The sequence below is a fragment of the Centruroides sculpturatus genome, unplaced genomic scaffold (assembly GCF_000671375.1).
Source record: "Centruroides sculpturatus isolate CEXI.00-Female unplaced genomic scaffold, Cexi_2.0 scaffold537, whole genome shotgun sequence".
Taxonomy (NCBI): Eukaryota; Metazoa; Arthropoda; class Arachnida; order Scorpiones; family Buthidae; genus Centruroides; species Centruroides sculpturatus.
The window spans coordinates 359,578-376,051 of NW_019384802.1; the positions used below are offsets into that span (position 1 = coordinate 359,578).

The 16,474-nt window shown below is 31.9% G+C and overlaps 1 long non-coding RNA gene across 1 annotated transcript; it reads right to left on the reverse strand.

Annotated features, from left to right (window-relative positions):
- Window positions 1–5,652: 5,652 nt before the first annotated feature.
- Window positions 5,653–6,275, reverse strand: LOC111629559. The gene is made up of 2 exons (XR_002757360.1): window positions 6,081–6,275; window positions 5,653–5,865 (listed from the first exon to the last, which is right to left on the reverse strand). It is a non-coding gene; the product is annotated as an uncharacterized LOC111629559 (long non-coding RNA).
- Between the last annotated feature and the right edge of the window lie 10,199 nt (window positions 6,276–16,474).

Consider the following 16,474-nt stretch of genomic DNA (forward strand, 5'->3'; position numbering starts at 1 on the left):
CCAAAGCATTTTAAGACGGAAAATTTTCGTTGTTGATTCTAACATTTTGTTCATTTTAGTTTGAAAATTTATAATATTAATGCTATTAAAATGAAATAAAGATAAAATATCAGTAATTTGAGAAAAGGAAATTTGAAATAAATATTTTTAATTAATTTATGTTTTTATTTCTAAATGTATCATTCATATTCTAATGTAATTAAGTATTCTATTCGTTCATAATTCCTTTCTTTGCCATTAAAAAAAATCGATTAATTCGTCAAACAGGAAATAATTTCATTAGCAAAACTCGAAGATAAACTAACAAAAATGGTTTATATTCGAAAACAGTTGATGAATAATTACAATTCTTGCAGCAAAAATAGAATAAATGCGATGTCGTCTACTGAATCTTAATTCTCAGTAAATATAAGATAATAAATGAAAAAAAAATTGTAAAAATTCATTTAGAGAGACGATTTAAAGTGGGGAGAAAGTATTTATAATGCAAATATTTGCATTTTAAACAGTTTTTTGTCACTTCATTTTCATTGATACATAATTTCATTTAAAAATTTATCTTACGCTTTGATTCTAAAGAAATATAAAAAAAACCTAATTAATGCCATTTTGATTAGTAATTTGAGCAGAAAGTAGAGGAAATTTACGTAAAAACAGTAAACTAATTGGATTGAGGGGAGAGAACAACTAAACACGGAGAGGACTTTCTATAGGAAATCGGCTCCTATTTAGGTGTTAGACACGTGAAGAAAACCAGACCGTTTGGTCAGACACGAACCCGTGACTAGTGTTTACTGATTTTATCCACTCGGCAACTAATGGGCTAATTCGATTAAACTGAGATACACTTTAAGAATTATTTAAAGAATAGTTTGGAATAGATATCAGTGAAATATCTTTTGGGACATCGTTAATTTAAAGAGTATCTTTTTAACTAGATTTAAAAATGACTGTCTCACTGGAAGAATCTAATCATCTTAATTAACATTAATAGATTCATCTCTACTGCGATTTTCTTTAATTTACAATGATTCGTGAGGAAAAACTAGTAGGGATTTTAAAAATAATAGTTAACTTTGTTGATTACTTATTTATTTTGATATACGAGCCACTGATCAAAGTAATAGGTAATAACTCAAAGTAATCACTAAATTTTTCAAACTTTTTCCATTTTAAGAGACTTTCTATCTTCTTTAATTGAGTACAAAACTTATTTTGTTGGAGGTTTTCGCGTTATAAGTCAAGAAATAACTTTTATTTTCGTTTTTTATGGGATTTTCGACCCGCTGATGACAATCAAATTTTCTGTATTCCAATCTTTTCTCTTTCTAAATCTTTTTCCCCGTTTTTTGTAGCCAAAAATCTACTTTAACCATCAAATAAAACAAGTGTAATCAGATTTATTGGTAATAATTTAATTAACCTATCAGGGTGAATAAAAATGTAATTATTTTCGTAATAAATAGTAAGTTTATCGTTAAAAATGAATGAGGAGATGATATGTTCATGATGTTATTTTCAAGATTTTATTTGTTCTGACCATCGTAATGTATATGTCGGCTACACTATACAGTTACCTCGCGACAAGAAACGGAATAACCTCATGCATACATATAAGGGGGAAAACAAAACCCAGGTTTTCCTGATGCAGATGACGAGCATCTAAATGCAGTTCAAACGATGAGTTTGTTGTAGTTAATTCCAAAATTGTTCTTTCGTGTGTTGGCATCAACACAGGAAAGACAATCTACCCAACTGAATACAAATTACTGACAAAATCGGGAATAAATCGAAGGATAAAACCATGTATTTCTTACCACGTATAGTTGTTATCACAACATAACCTAAGCTATTCGATTTCTGTAAGAATATAGCGCAATAAATTCGTGTATATTCTATTAAACTTTACACGAATTTGCTGTATATATGAGTTAAATATATGTATACATCTGTGTTTTCCATATTTGTAAATAAGACACGTAAATGTTTCGATTTGTATCAAGTCGATAGAAAGTGCCCCGTTTCGTCCATCGATGTACTTCGTGTTACGAATAAATAACATGGTTTACGGTTTAAATCTTACATAGATGATAAATAATATTTAATTTATAGAACTATCTCTTTCTTCTTGATTAATATAATTCAGGTTATTGAGGTTCTAAAATAAATTAATCTCGTCTAAATGGATTGATGGTATAATGCGCAAAACACGAGCGATTTGTCAAAGAGGATTGCAAATCTAGAGGACTTTCTATGGGAAACTGAACCCTATTTAGATGTTAACATTGTTTAAGCACTTCATATTTTCGATTTTTGCGGAATGAATAGTTACTAATACAATACAACACGATCTCTTTTTATTTATAGGATTATCATTCGTAGTATCTGTGAATTTATAGTATACTATGCATCAGAGTAATAGTCTCTATGTGTTTTTCTACATAATGTTAACAAAAATCCTAAATGTCTTCCAGGAAATTTTTTAATGTGGTAGATTTAGTTTAGAACTTCTATTTATCCATTTTTTCAAGCTTCCTTGCGACGTGACTTAATCAGCTTCTCTCTGAATCTTCTATTATAGTAACACGCTTCATTTTAATTTAGTTTAATCTCCCGTCTACGCTCAAATTCCTCGATATACTTACAATTTCATAAAAAGATATTCTTAAAATATATCTCCATTGACTGGGATTTGGACAATGCTTATTTAAAGTATACTTTTGTAAATTCCTAAAATAAGTAATAATAGTACTTAAAAAGTCAATAAATAAATTATTGTGAAAAAACTTTGAATTGTTTTTTAAATTACACTCTTGAAAAGTTTCAAAGTGTTGTGCACTTAATAAATCAAAGGATGGACGTAAAAAAATCTCATTGGCTTTTACAATTGTCAACTGCAGTATTTATTAAATTTTATAGACTATGTTTTAGATATGATAATCGGATACAAACTGAAAAATTATTCTTTTCGTGTGCAATTCACAGCTGTTACGGATCCTTAAACACGGGTTACTTTCATTGCATCTCTCTTTTTTAAATCTATGATTTATTACAAATCTATTACATCCCGAATTTCAAACTGTGTTAAAGTTGTCGGAAGGAATATCAATCATTCAATTGAAATACATAGAGATCTTTTTCCGTGTCTAGATATAATTTTTTTTCAATTTAAAAATGTTACTAAAATGCTAATCCATATAACAGAATGACAGAAAACAAAAGAAGATAAATGAATGAACAGAATATGCATTTTCTGTTATCTGGTCGTGTGTTGCTCGAACAACGGGCAAACCACGTGGAGTTCTCTGGATTTTCCGGAGGTCTCATAAAAGTAAGTGAGAGAACACCGTGAAAAGCAAGAAAGTGAAAAATAAATATTTTCATCGTTTTTTTGTTTTTTTTTGTTACTTTTTTTGTTACTTTACATATTTAACACTACATTAATAGAATCCTCTTTTTCTCTTCATACTTTTTACTGTGATATGTTTATATTAATTTTTATATTATAGTAAATGATAATTATACTTTTATTATTTAGAAGAGAGTAAGGAAGTAATTTCTTTTTCATCTTTCTGTTCTCGACCATAAATAATAGCATGATTTCCGGCATTATTGTTATTTGTCCTAAGTGCTAAAAAGTTTAGTCTTAAAAATTCTGGTGAGGAAAATGATCATCTGAATTACGTTTTATGAATATTTGTTCGGAAACTGCGATGAATTTTCTTTAGTTGCGCATTGCAAATTAGGTAACACAATGGAAATTGGTCGCGGGTTCGCGCCTCATCAACGGACTGACTATTATTCACGTGTCTAACACTAAATAGGGGCAGTTTCCCATAGAAAGTTTTTCCCGGAGGCATCCCCCTTGACATATCTCCCACGTGTTACTCGGTACGTTACCTTATCGCCCAAGTGTTAATCTAGTTTCTAAATCGGTAAAGAAAGTAAAAATTCTACGATTTTTTTTAAAATTTTATGATTTTGTGAAATTAAAATTTAATATTTTAAAAAATAAATTTCATTTCACTTCAGTCTAAGGGATCAACCATAACGATAAGCGCGTAAAATATATATAAAACGTCTTACTCATTTAAGATAATAATGAATTTTGTAACTGTTTTTCATTATTAATAATAAATTGGTTTTGTTTATAATGTGAATGTTGCATTATCTGAAAAATTTCATATTACTGAAAGATTTCTTTACAAACGTAACTATGCAGGGTACAGTACGTATTTTAAAATACACGTTTTGAAATTTAATTACAATTTATTTTAATGATATTCTTATTAAAACCTCAAAAAATATAATTATAAATTTATTTTTTAAATGTTTATTTATCTAAACCGATAATAAAAACTTTTAAAATCGGTTTAAATAATTTTTTTATCGCTGTAAATTTGTTAAATATTACTTATTAATGTAATTAATTTGCAAATAATTAGAAATAATTAGATCAAAGCAAATCAAATATAACGTATAATTATTCATATTTAAGTCATATTTTCGACAATAAGACACGAGCTAGTCTGTTGAATCTAACGCACAAGTTAAACCCTATTAACAAATTACTTTCTTTATAAAGAGGTACAGTACATAACAGCGTGTTGTTATATCGAAGGTTGACTAAACAGATCGATACATTTAACATTAACAAGTGGGCATTGCATATGTATGAAGGGAATTACAGACATCTATCGAATCGAACAATTTGTTTAGACTTAGGCAAGTTAAATTGATTTGATTGATGGAAGTGGTTACAAATTTAACTCGTGGCATATCTGTCTAACATTATTAACGTACGCAATGTGATTCTAATTACAGGAAACAATTCAATAATCGCTGAAATGTTTCCTATAATTTATGTTCCTCGTATTGTACCGTTAATTTTTCATGCTTTTGAAGTTCGTATTTTGTTCTAATTTTTTTTTCTTCAGTCGAAAATGATTTCCCCCGTTTAACAATTCAATAGAAACTCATATTTCAAAAATTTTATATTCTAGAAATCGGAATTCCTACAGCTCATAATCTTCAATGGCTATATGAAGAAGTGTTATATAATTCTCTAATTTAAAGCCAACAAGAAGAAAGAATTTAAGATGATTTATTTTAAAAAGTTTTTATGAATCTTCCTACTAAAAACATATCTTTTTTAACATCTGGATATGAAAAAATTATATCAGGATGTTGAATTGGTTATAGAACAGCTGCTGTTGATAACTCGGAATTAATAAAGTGTATTGGATAATAAATGGATTCTGGAATTAAATTATAAATTTTCGAATCGAAGAAATTCCAGATAAACTTTTATAGAATTAAATAAACTTTAATTAAATCAAACGTAATGAAGTATACAGGAAATTTTTGAAAGAAGTTAACCGTATTTGATATAATTAAGGGGTATAAAATTATAAAAATAAAAGAAAAATGAGTTGGTAGGAACTGAAGAATCAGTATTAAAAGATCCTTTAACTTTTTTTATCTCAGTTGAATTCAAAATGTTAATTTTAATATCGAATTTAGAATCTTTCTTTGTGATTTATTCAATGTTAAAATGTATGTAATTCGAGTGATTATTTCCGAGTTGTTTTTTGTAATTAAGAGATGAGAAATGTGTAATGCTCGCGATGAAATATTAAATAGTAAATTTAATTTCGAATTATGCTTTTTTAATGAGAGAAACGATTTATGCAACAGGTATTACAAGATTCTTTTGAAATGGGGATGCAAACTTTCTTCTTTCTTTTTATTTCTTAATTTTCCATCCTTAGGGCCTTTCTTCCAGGCTTATCGTAGATTCAGACAGGCTCACAATACTTATATGATGTGGTCTTATATAACAGGAACAGACCACCCCAAAAAATCCTGAGATGAAATTTCAATTGAAAAGACTTGATTTAGTTTAAAAATACTTATAAAGTATATACAAATATACAAAACTTTAAAAAATATATATAATTTTTGAAATAAAATTGTTTAATAAGTAATATTTTTTAAATATAATTAAACTTTTTGTAAAGGTTCTAATACAATTCTTATTAAAAGTTTATGTTAAATAGTTAAATAAAATTATGTATTACTTATTTTTCAAACATAAAACACTAAGAATTTTAGGACTAAATTAATTTATACACTGAAGGGAAATAGTTCTTATTCCAACAGACCATTCTACATCCTCCCTGCACCTTCTTCGGAATTGAATAAAATTTAATTTATTGTTAATTATTGTTCTCATTTATTATTTATTGTTATCAATTATTTGAAGAAACATTATTTATTGTTTACGATTCGCTAATAAAATAATTTTAATTAATTATTACATTAATTACAGATAATACGATAGTGTTGTGAAACTAATAGAATTACAAAAGCGAATATTAATTAACTGATAATTAATGCAAGATATATAATTTATTTATTAATGGAATTTAATAATTAAATATTTATTAATATTTAAATTATTATTATTATTTCGATTTGTTATCTAATTCTACTATTATTTTGATGATTCAACACCACACCACAAGGAATTTACTCCTTTGGAACCCTTTAGAGAGTTCCCTCTTCATTTCTATTACGGATAGATAGAAATATTCAAAAATAAATCTATAGATTATAACATTTATTCTTAATTAATGGCTTATATAATGTTATTTTAAATAATTAATATAAATGTAGAAGGGTGATCGAGTAATATGTTATTAAATGAAATTTTGTTTCTGTATATAATTTTTCTTTTACTCTTTTATTAAAGATTAATATTAAGTAAATAACGGTCTCAAATGTTTTATTTTAATGTCTGGGCATATATAAATTTAATTTCTCATTATATACAACTGTTTATCTATTTATAATAACGTTACTCAAACTATGCATATTAATTTCGTTATAAATATATAATTATACTTATATAACTAATGAATATTAATTTCTATATGTAATTGATCATTTTCATTTGTTCATAAATAAGTATGCTGTTAATCGTAATAAATTAGTAGTCTTAAAATATACAGGGTGGCCCAAAAATTGATTAACCGAGATATACATTTTTTTTCTAAGATTATTTTTATATCGATAAAACTAATTTTTTAAAATATAATTAAAATCATAATGACTTTCTTAAAATGATTTCGTCTAAACTAAATTAATTTTACTCCATTTTAATACTTGTCATCTTATATCTTGGCCTTCATCTTGATCAAGATGAAGGATTACGTTGGATTGATGGAATATGGCAACGTAATACTTGAGCGATCTGACAAGTGGAAAACTTTATATGGTAAATTGGCTCTATTTATATGTCAGACACTTGAAGAAAACTTAGAAAATTCACGCTCTCGTCTCGTTGGTGAAGCGCGAACCCGCGACTGGCCGTTCTGTGGTTTATTCACTCGGATGCTGGTGAGCGATGGAGATGAAAACCACGTAATAGATACAAAAGTGTTCGTTTTTTACATTCTTCTAAAATACTTTACTTTAAATTTTAATTATTCGAACCAAAAAGCTTCTTGTCTCGAAAATTGTTGAAGGTACTTTATTAGAGATCACACTCCTACTGGTAACGTCAAATTGGCACTTCTATCAACAGAATGCAACTTTACATTTCGTATTTCGGTACACAAGACCCTAACGGGCCTATAATAAGATATTGTAGGCCTGTTTATAATGTAATCCTCATAGTACTGTGCAGTGTGGGTGGAAATAAATCTTGAACAGATAACTATATATTTTTATGAATGGCTGATGAGGGTCTTGTGTACCGAAATGCGTACCGGTAATAAAGTTGCATTCTGATGATAGAAGTGCCATTTTTATGTTACTATTAGCAGTGTGATAAGTTTCTGTTAGGATTTCAGATATTAATTTCAACAGCTTCCATTTAAATAAATTTCTCTGTCAGATAAGAATAATCTTTTGAAAACGATAAATAATTAAATGTATAACTCATATTTACAACCGTTTTAATTTAATTGTTATACGAAAGATTTTTAAAATCTGTGTTTTATATTATTATTCTTATCGGATGGTGGGATGCGAATTAAGTTCTTGTGTTAATCAGGTTTTATGAGAGCTTCTTTTAATTGATGCTCCTCATTTAAGGGACAAAAAACGTTGAAAATATTTATGTTAAAACATAAACTAATATTTCTTGTCTTTTATTTATTTTGAAAATGTTCAAAAATTTTTAAAAATCGATAATTTAAATAAACTAATTTTAATAGAAAATGTATTATAAATGTAAAATTATTACAAAGTGTTGTTAACGCTTTATAAAACAAGATGAAACCAAAATGGTAATTACTTAATTAAACGAAATAGAGCCGAATTATCTTATTTTTACACATTTATTAACAAATTAATGGCAAGAAAATACAAGTTAATTAACTAAAATTATATATTCTGTAACACGATGAAATTAATTATTATAATTAAATTTAGATTTATGATATTCTTTTTGATCAATCAAATTTTATTAATTTAACTAAATTAAAGTATTATTAAAAATATAATAAATTAATTTACTTCGGGTAAGGTGCCCACCGGTGATTGTGTTTATAAAACCATTGAATACTGAGAGTAATTTGTCGTGGGTTCGGGCCTCACCAACGGGCTGGTAGTTGGGTATGCCTGAATATCGTTAGATCTGAGTGAATCATAATTCCGAGAAAATTCTTAAATGAGAAAATGTAAGAATTTATTATTCTTTAAAAATCTCATAGAAACTTTGAAGAGTAGTAAACATGTGTAGGAAAGAAGCGGTTCGTTGGTCCCTCTACAGATTTCGGCTAAAGCCTGCGGCGAATAAGCGAAACGACGACCGGAAGATCGAGGCGATTAAGGTGTTAGCTATTACAATTCAAGAAATGAGCTTCTCCCGAAAGAAAATAATGACTACGGGTCCGGTAACAAAGAATAATTCAAAGTTCTATAATCATTTCGTATCATAAAGTATCAAAGTCCTGTAGAACAATTAAAAAAGTGACAAAAAATAACACGAATACTAGAAATTAATTTTATATTTTCTATTAATTATATTTTATTTCAAATATATTTTTATATGGACTGGTCCATAAATTATGCAACGTTACGTTTTAACTACTATTCCAGTCGCTCGTAACGGTATGTAATGCTTTCGCACATACTCACCCCCAAAATTACGTAATGCTTGTCCCGAATCGACCTCTTAATTGTACAAAAACATAATACACAGCACGGAATAATGAAGGTTACATTATTATATTAATTACACGTGTAACGTACAGTACAATACCAAAACATTAACTACTTCGGAATATCTCGTACATTCCAATAACTTTCGGACGTTACACAACAGAATAATTCATTACGTAATATTCGAGGAGACCCTAGAATTATGTAACATGTTGTAAAACACCCCACCATTTGTTTTGGGCAGCTCCTACCAAGTAGGCGTATTTAAACAGTGTTATTTACAATTTAAACTTATAAATAACATATATTTTTCTATAGATATTTTTAAAAGAAAAATTCTATATTTCGCTTAATTATTTTATTTTTCCGAACGTGTAGTATCTGGTGATGTAGGTTGAATTTCACCAGGCATCTGCTGCCATCTGTTGATGTATTTCTTTACGAAAAGTCTGTACTCAGTACAATGAAGAGTGAGTGGGAACCGCAACAGCAATAAATATTTTGTTGCTTACTCCAGGGAATTGATTTCCGGATGTCTGGTTCAGATGTCAGTGAGTGTATCAGTCAGTATTTCATTTTGAGGAGTTGTATTAAGACATCGTCACTATTACGATGTTTTATACACTCAAAAGTGTAATCGCAACACCACGACTGCAGGACCTGTAGAGGCGACAGAGATATGCAAATGATTAAGTTTGCCTATGCATCGGGTCATGTTGTACCCAGTTTCGTACTAAACGATCAGCAGCCTGATAGGGCCATAAATGCTATCAGCGAACGGTTCTCAGCAGCCGAACTTTCGAAGTGTAGAAAATGCCTCGGAGATGAAAGCGAACTGAATACCACCAGACAACGGTTAGGGAAAGAGACTATTCTAGAGCTGCAAGACCTCGGTTTATCGATGCCCGCAGTTGCCTCACGTGTTGGGTACGACGTGAGTATCATCCATCGATGTGTGACACGATGAACGCAGGAACATTTGCGAACACGCCAAACAGGAAGTGGACTGCACTAGGACACGACAGAGCGCACAGACTGGAAGATTTGCCGAACGGCCGTCGGGACCAGTTCGCCACACGGGACATTCGAAATCGTCTGTTACAATCAACGAATGCGTGCGTCCATGTACACCATTAGCAACATGATTCATGAAGTCGGGCTGCACGCACGGCAACCAGCAACCGGGGTGCCATTAACCGCTTATCACGGGCTGCACGCCTGGTGTGGTGTCGTCGTCATGGCATCGAGTGAAGATGGGTATGGGCCGCACTCAGTGGTATAGCCCAAGACCAGAAGCAGGAGGAAGATGTAAAGTTGTGTATGAAGAAGTTAGGGTGAAGGGGAAGTACAGGAGATAGGATAGAGGGAAAAAGACCTTAGTCTCTGAGACGCAAGGGCGTCCGCTTCGCTTACACTTAAGACAAATACTTACGTTACATTAATTATAGATGTATATAGTTAGTACAGTAGATAAACAGACAAAGGTTGCTGATGAGTTTGTAGACAGATAATACATTGTCGTTACATTGCAGAAGATACGCATAAAATTCAGAGAGTGCAATTTCAGAGTGGAAAGTTACACAAGTAATACTTTCACGTACATGAATTGGTGACTTTGTTGAAAGATTTTGGAGATGGTATACAGTGACGTAAAGTTGAATAACAGGGAACACAATTACTATTACCATGATAGTTACAGGGATGCAAGCATAGACTACACCGTGCTAGTCCAATATCTTGATGACTTGAATGAATTTCTTCAAGGCTTTGGAGATGTATTTGTTTTCCGTGAAGACCCTAAGCTCACAGGGCCAGAGCTCATTCCTGTTATGTATTTCATTTATGAGTCCCTTTCGTTGGCTTGAGTAGATAGGGCAGTGAAAGAGAATGTGCAGTGGGTCTTCCTGTTCTTTGAGAGGGCATGGGCAGAGTCCATCGTCGTCATGGCAACTGGACAACTGAATTGCATAGGGTATTGTTTATGGATGAATCCTGCTTCTGTCTGTGGAGAAATGATGGTCTTGGACGGGTGTGGTGTTATCTCGAAGAACGCTACATGCCAGCCCTTTTCGCCGAGCGTCAAACCGGATGTCCTGATTTGGGAAAGCATCATATTCGATCAGCGAACAGCCCTGGTACACATTTTCGGTACTCTGACAGCGGACCAGTACGTCATACGAATTGTGGGGCCTGTGGTTCGGCCACCGGTGCAGGCTGTACCCGACAATATATTCCAGTAAGATAATGCCGACAGCCAGATGGCCGATTAGACAATGTGTAGTCTACTGCTTTGGGCGACCTGGGATCGAATCCACACGGGTCGAAAAATCCCCAGGAAGTTTTCTGGGAGTGATCTGTCCGGATTTGTCAGACTCACTCCCTCATCACCCAGCCGCCCCATTGAGGGCCTGGTCCAACATATAATAGGCTTGCTGACAGAGGATCTCTTGGTACCCACAGGGCGGAAAGAGTTTTAAAAATCAAGATAATGCCGACCGCAGGTCGCACGGTAAACTCTGTCAACCTGAACGAAATTCACATCTTTCCTTGGCTTTCACCCTCGCCGGATCTCTCTCCCATCGAATACTTATGTGATCTTGTCCGACGTGAGGTGCACCGGGACCACCGCAACGTATGGTTGACGACGTACGCGGCGCAGTGGATGCAGCTTGCAAGGAATATATCAGGCAACCATTAATCGCCCCATTGAGTATGTCTCGCCGTATATCGGCCTGTATAGCTGCGCATATTTGTTACCGAATAAGCAGATGTCTGTTGCCTATTTGTTTTAATCATTTGTGCATCGCTGTGTACCAGTCTTTTGAAGTGCAAGTGACTACGCGCATTCCGTCGTGGTGTTGCGATTTTACTCTTGAGGAGTGTATATACAAAAGAATCCCCAGATCGACAGTTTTATTAATGATCCCTATGTGTACTACTATACACACAACGCATTAGGGGTGAATAAGAAGTTTTTACTTTACTAGTTGGTATGTTCCGAGTTATCGTTCCAGTAGGGTGTTGGGCTAATCGAGCTCAACATCCCTCTTTCCTCACAAGATCCGGAGGAATGAATTGTTTTGTCATAGTGTATAGTAATATTATATAAATACTGTAGACATGTGTATATTTATATTTATTACGAATTGTCTGGAATCTAGGACTTTACCAGAAAACCCCGCGCATTGTTGGACATACTGACAGCTATAGAAAATCTCATTTTTACCATTTCATACCGAACAAATGACAAGAGAGTTAACAGAGTGAAGATAATTAATCTGCGTCTTGTCATATTGAACAAATTATTAAATGTTTTGTCACGGGACATCGTATTTTGTTGTGTGGCAAAACCGCTACATCTAAATCTGCACTCCGTTGTCTTTTGTTTACTAACAAGTAATATTAATTTTCAGTCTATTATTAATTGCTGTATATCAATACAGATAACATCAGTACCCTCCTAAATTAACAAAGTATAACGTGTAAATAAAATTTTTGTAAAGGTTTGTCAGTTGTTTTATATACTAGACACTTAGACATCGGAGAAGAAAGAAATAATAATGCCGGATGTCTTATAAAAAGCAGTTGACATTTAAAGCTAAATATCTTGAACCCCATCCTCTAAACAGTTATTATATAACGTCTTAAATTTATCTTATGTTAAATAGATTACGAACTACCCTTCAACTCTAGAGTGAGGTTGAGCCTTCCAGATTTATCTTACGGAATAATTTGTTTTGATTAAATTTTATATTTTAAATATTTTAATGGTCTTATTATATCAGGCGAGGTTTCTATCAAATTCACTTACAATTGTTCTCATTTTATTCGTTTTCTTTTGTGTAACTATGTCTCGAAGATTACTTTTACATTGCGTTATTAATTTACTTTCAATCTTCATCTGTAATTTTTACTATAATTTACTATATTCCTATTCTTTTCTGATATTCTATGTTGTATTTCTGCAGTAGATTCTCGATTGTACGGGATCTCATTAACCGTGATACCAAAAATATCTTTGGATGAATCATTAACTTATTATAATTCACTTCATGCTTTTCAAGCTATTGGCCAAAAGGGTGAAAGAGAATGACCGCACTTTACTGAAGTGTATGGTTGATTAGAAGTAACTATATTAAGAAGCGTTGTTCTTTACGTTCTTTTGAAATTTTACCCATTTCACTTATTCCGTACCGGATTTAAGTAGTATTGGATTAACTGGGATATTATTATTTCCGGAAAATAGGAGACAAAGAAGTAAATACGAGTAAAAGTTCCAGAGTTCGTTTAAACATTTTGTCGTCCGAGATTGAGATGCAGTGTCGTGTTAACATCGAGATTCGATCTTTCTCGCTCCCCAATCGGGTCTCTTTCCACCTGGAGACAAAGAAGAGACGAATCGGGGAGGAAAGAGAAAGAATAGGGTCGGTTTGCGGCTAATATTTATATAAACCCGTATCTCAAGGTCATAGCGCGCTTCTCCGACCATTCTTCTAAAACCACGCTTCTCCAACCTTTCATCTCAAAACTGCCCTTATTCGCTCGCGTCAGTCTATCGATTCTAACCCGGCCTTATCACCGAGGGACTCGGAAAAAAAATAGAAAACCACTGAGCGACAGGGGGTTCGATATTTGAAGAACTAAGTGATTTCATTCATCCACCTCGTCAGCCACATCATCCCGGGCCAGCGCCGACCGAACCTCGCAGTGAACTTACAAACAGTCGATCTCAAGAAAAATGCATTTTCGTGGAATGATCGGCAAGGGTGAAAGAATTAACTTAACTATGTAAGCAACAATTTTTGGGGGAAATAAACGGGAAAATTTGTAAAGGTGTTTCGAGTCTAAATCGATCGGCACCCATAAGAAGGGTTTGCGGTTCATACCAGCAAACCCTTCATGGGTTCGGTTACCTGCCAAATTAGGTATCGGGAGGCGACAGCGAATGACGTACAGTACGTCGTTACATTAGTATTATGTTTTATAAAGTTATATACGGAAAGTAATAATGAGTTATAAACGTTATTTTATTACAGAAGCTCATTCTGAACCTAATTATTTCTGGAAAGAGCTATTAAGAATATGCAAACTTATAGATTTTCTGGTAGCTTGGTGTCGTTAAAATCTATCTCGTTGTAGATCTAGTAGAAAAAGATGCTGATTTTGGTATTGTGTAAGTCTAGAACAATTCAACGAATTTATTCAAAACACGAGGCTTCCGTAGTTATCATCGCAGACACTAAATATTTTAAATTTCTTTCAAATTGGTATGTGGGGTTGGAGATATTAATCATTAAATTCAGCACTTTAACGTTACACGTGTGGCTGTGCTTATGATAAAGCACATAAAATAAATTTGTTATAATCATTCTGTATTTCTTAATATCTGCGAGTAAGAATTAAATGTAGATTATTCAAACAATTTCTAATATAATATACTTAAAAAATCAATCGAAAGCGTCAGTCTATCGCTCTGAAAAACACAGGATTGAGTCCTGATATGTAAGGTAAATTAATGAAAACAATTACTAGTATCATTAATTCTTCATTATACAGAAAGACTATTTACGTTTTTCGAAATAATACATTTATAAAGTGTAAATGTGTCGATTATGCATATTTTATTAGTGTGTCTTACAAAGAAAGTATTATTGTATAAAATAAATATCACATCAGCATCATTTACAACATGATTCATATCTTTAAAACAAAATTAATGTCATTTAAGTTCAACTAAATGTTAATGAAGTAATTAAGTAAGAATTGTAAACATTTTCAAAATGAACTCTTTCACAATTCTATTTATCGCTAAAAGTATTGAATTGATAGATCGTGTATTATGAATTGTAAAATTAAATTTAAGGAAAATCATTCTCAAGGTCTCGTTGATTTTTAAACTGTAAATAAATTTTCTACAAATCACTTTTGAATTAGAATAATTTATCGAAGATTTAAAATTTTTCACTTTATTTTTGAATTCTATATATCAAATAGTTGCATGGGCCCAGCGTTGCTCGGCTTTTAAGTGGATATCCTGTAAAGAGCCTTAAGGATGCCCATCAGTGACCGAATGGATAAAAACCACTAGATATTGGTAGCTTCTGTAGTTGGTCCGGAAAACTCAACGTGGCTGCATGTTGATGTAGTGCGAACCTGCCAACCTGCTGTCACGTGGGCTTTTTCGGTTTTCTAATGTCTAATACTTAATTAAAGATCAGTTTCCTATAGAATATCTTTCCAGAAAGCACCCGGTTTGGTAGTTCGCATATATATTCAGTTACTTTATCTTATCAAAATTATCAAACCCATTAAAGGCTATTGATTCATTATTTTTAATTATTACACTTTCGTTTTGTGTAAGTGTTCTTCAGTTACTCTTGAAAAGGTTCTTTCTGATGCACACATGTATTTATAAAATACACGCGTGTATTTATAGTACACTTTATAAAATACAGTATATTTTAGAGCCATTAAGTATATGTAAACTCCTTCTAGATTTTCTGGTAGCAGTGTTATATCGAAAATTAATAACACTTAATTTTATGAAAATAATATTAAATTGCTAGAAGACTGTTTTGTTTAAAGTTAATTGTTAAAAAAATAGTATAATAATTAGGAAAAATGAAAAATACTGATTTATAGTTTTCTCTTGGGGCATAAACGTTCCATTTATTTATTTGCACACGATGAATTGTTGTCGTGTCACAATCGGTTTAGCTTCTTACACGCGCATCTTTTTTGCTTGACATTAGTTTTCTTTGATACTATATACTTACAACTGGAAAATCCTTCTTCCCCAACATAGATTCTTTCACCACAGCTTCACGTAGAGATACATATTTTACTGGGATATATTCAAGAATTTGCGTCCCAGAAATCTGGAAATCACTTCTACTGAACTACCCTTTGTTCCAATTTGATAAACATTTTTTGCACTAAGAATTTTCCGTTACAATTTTGCAGTCTAATGGCCCTCGGTTAACCTTTAGAACGTTCAATAAAATAAAGTTCCCAACTTCAACAGGTTTTAGTTTTTTGGTAGTAATTTCGATCAATTTTTGCTGCTCTTTTCTGGCCTCCATGTAATTGTTGACGTTCCTCCGCAATTTTTTCTTGTCTTTTCCAAGTGTCGCAAGCATAAACGTCACTAATGTCTTTAGAGATCCCTTCAATACTCTGAGCACAATTCTTTTGAACTCTCATCGCACACGACGAACATAATGTTATATGTGATTCATTGAGATCGCGTAAATAAACAGAACAAGTCTCTCGAAATTTTCCTCTTGATTTTCGTTTACTTCCT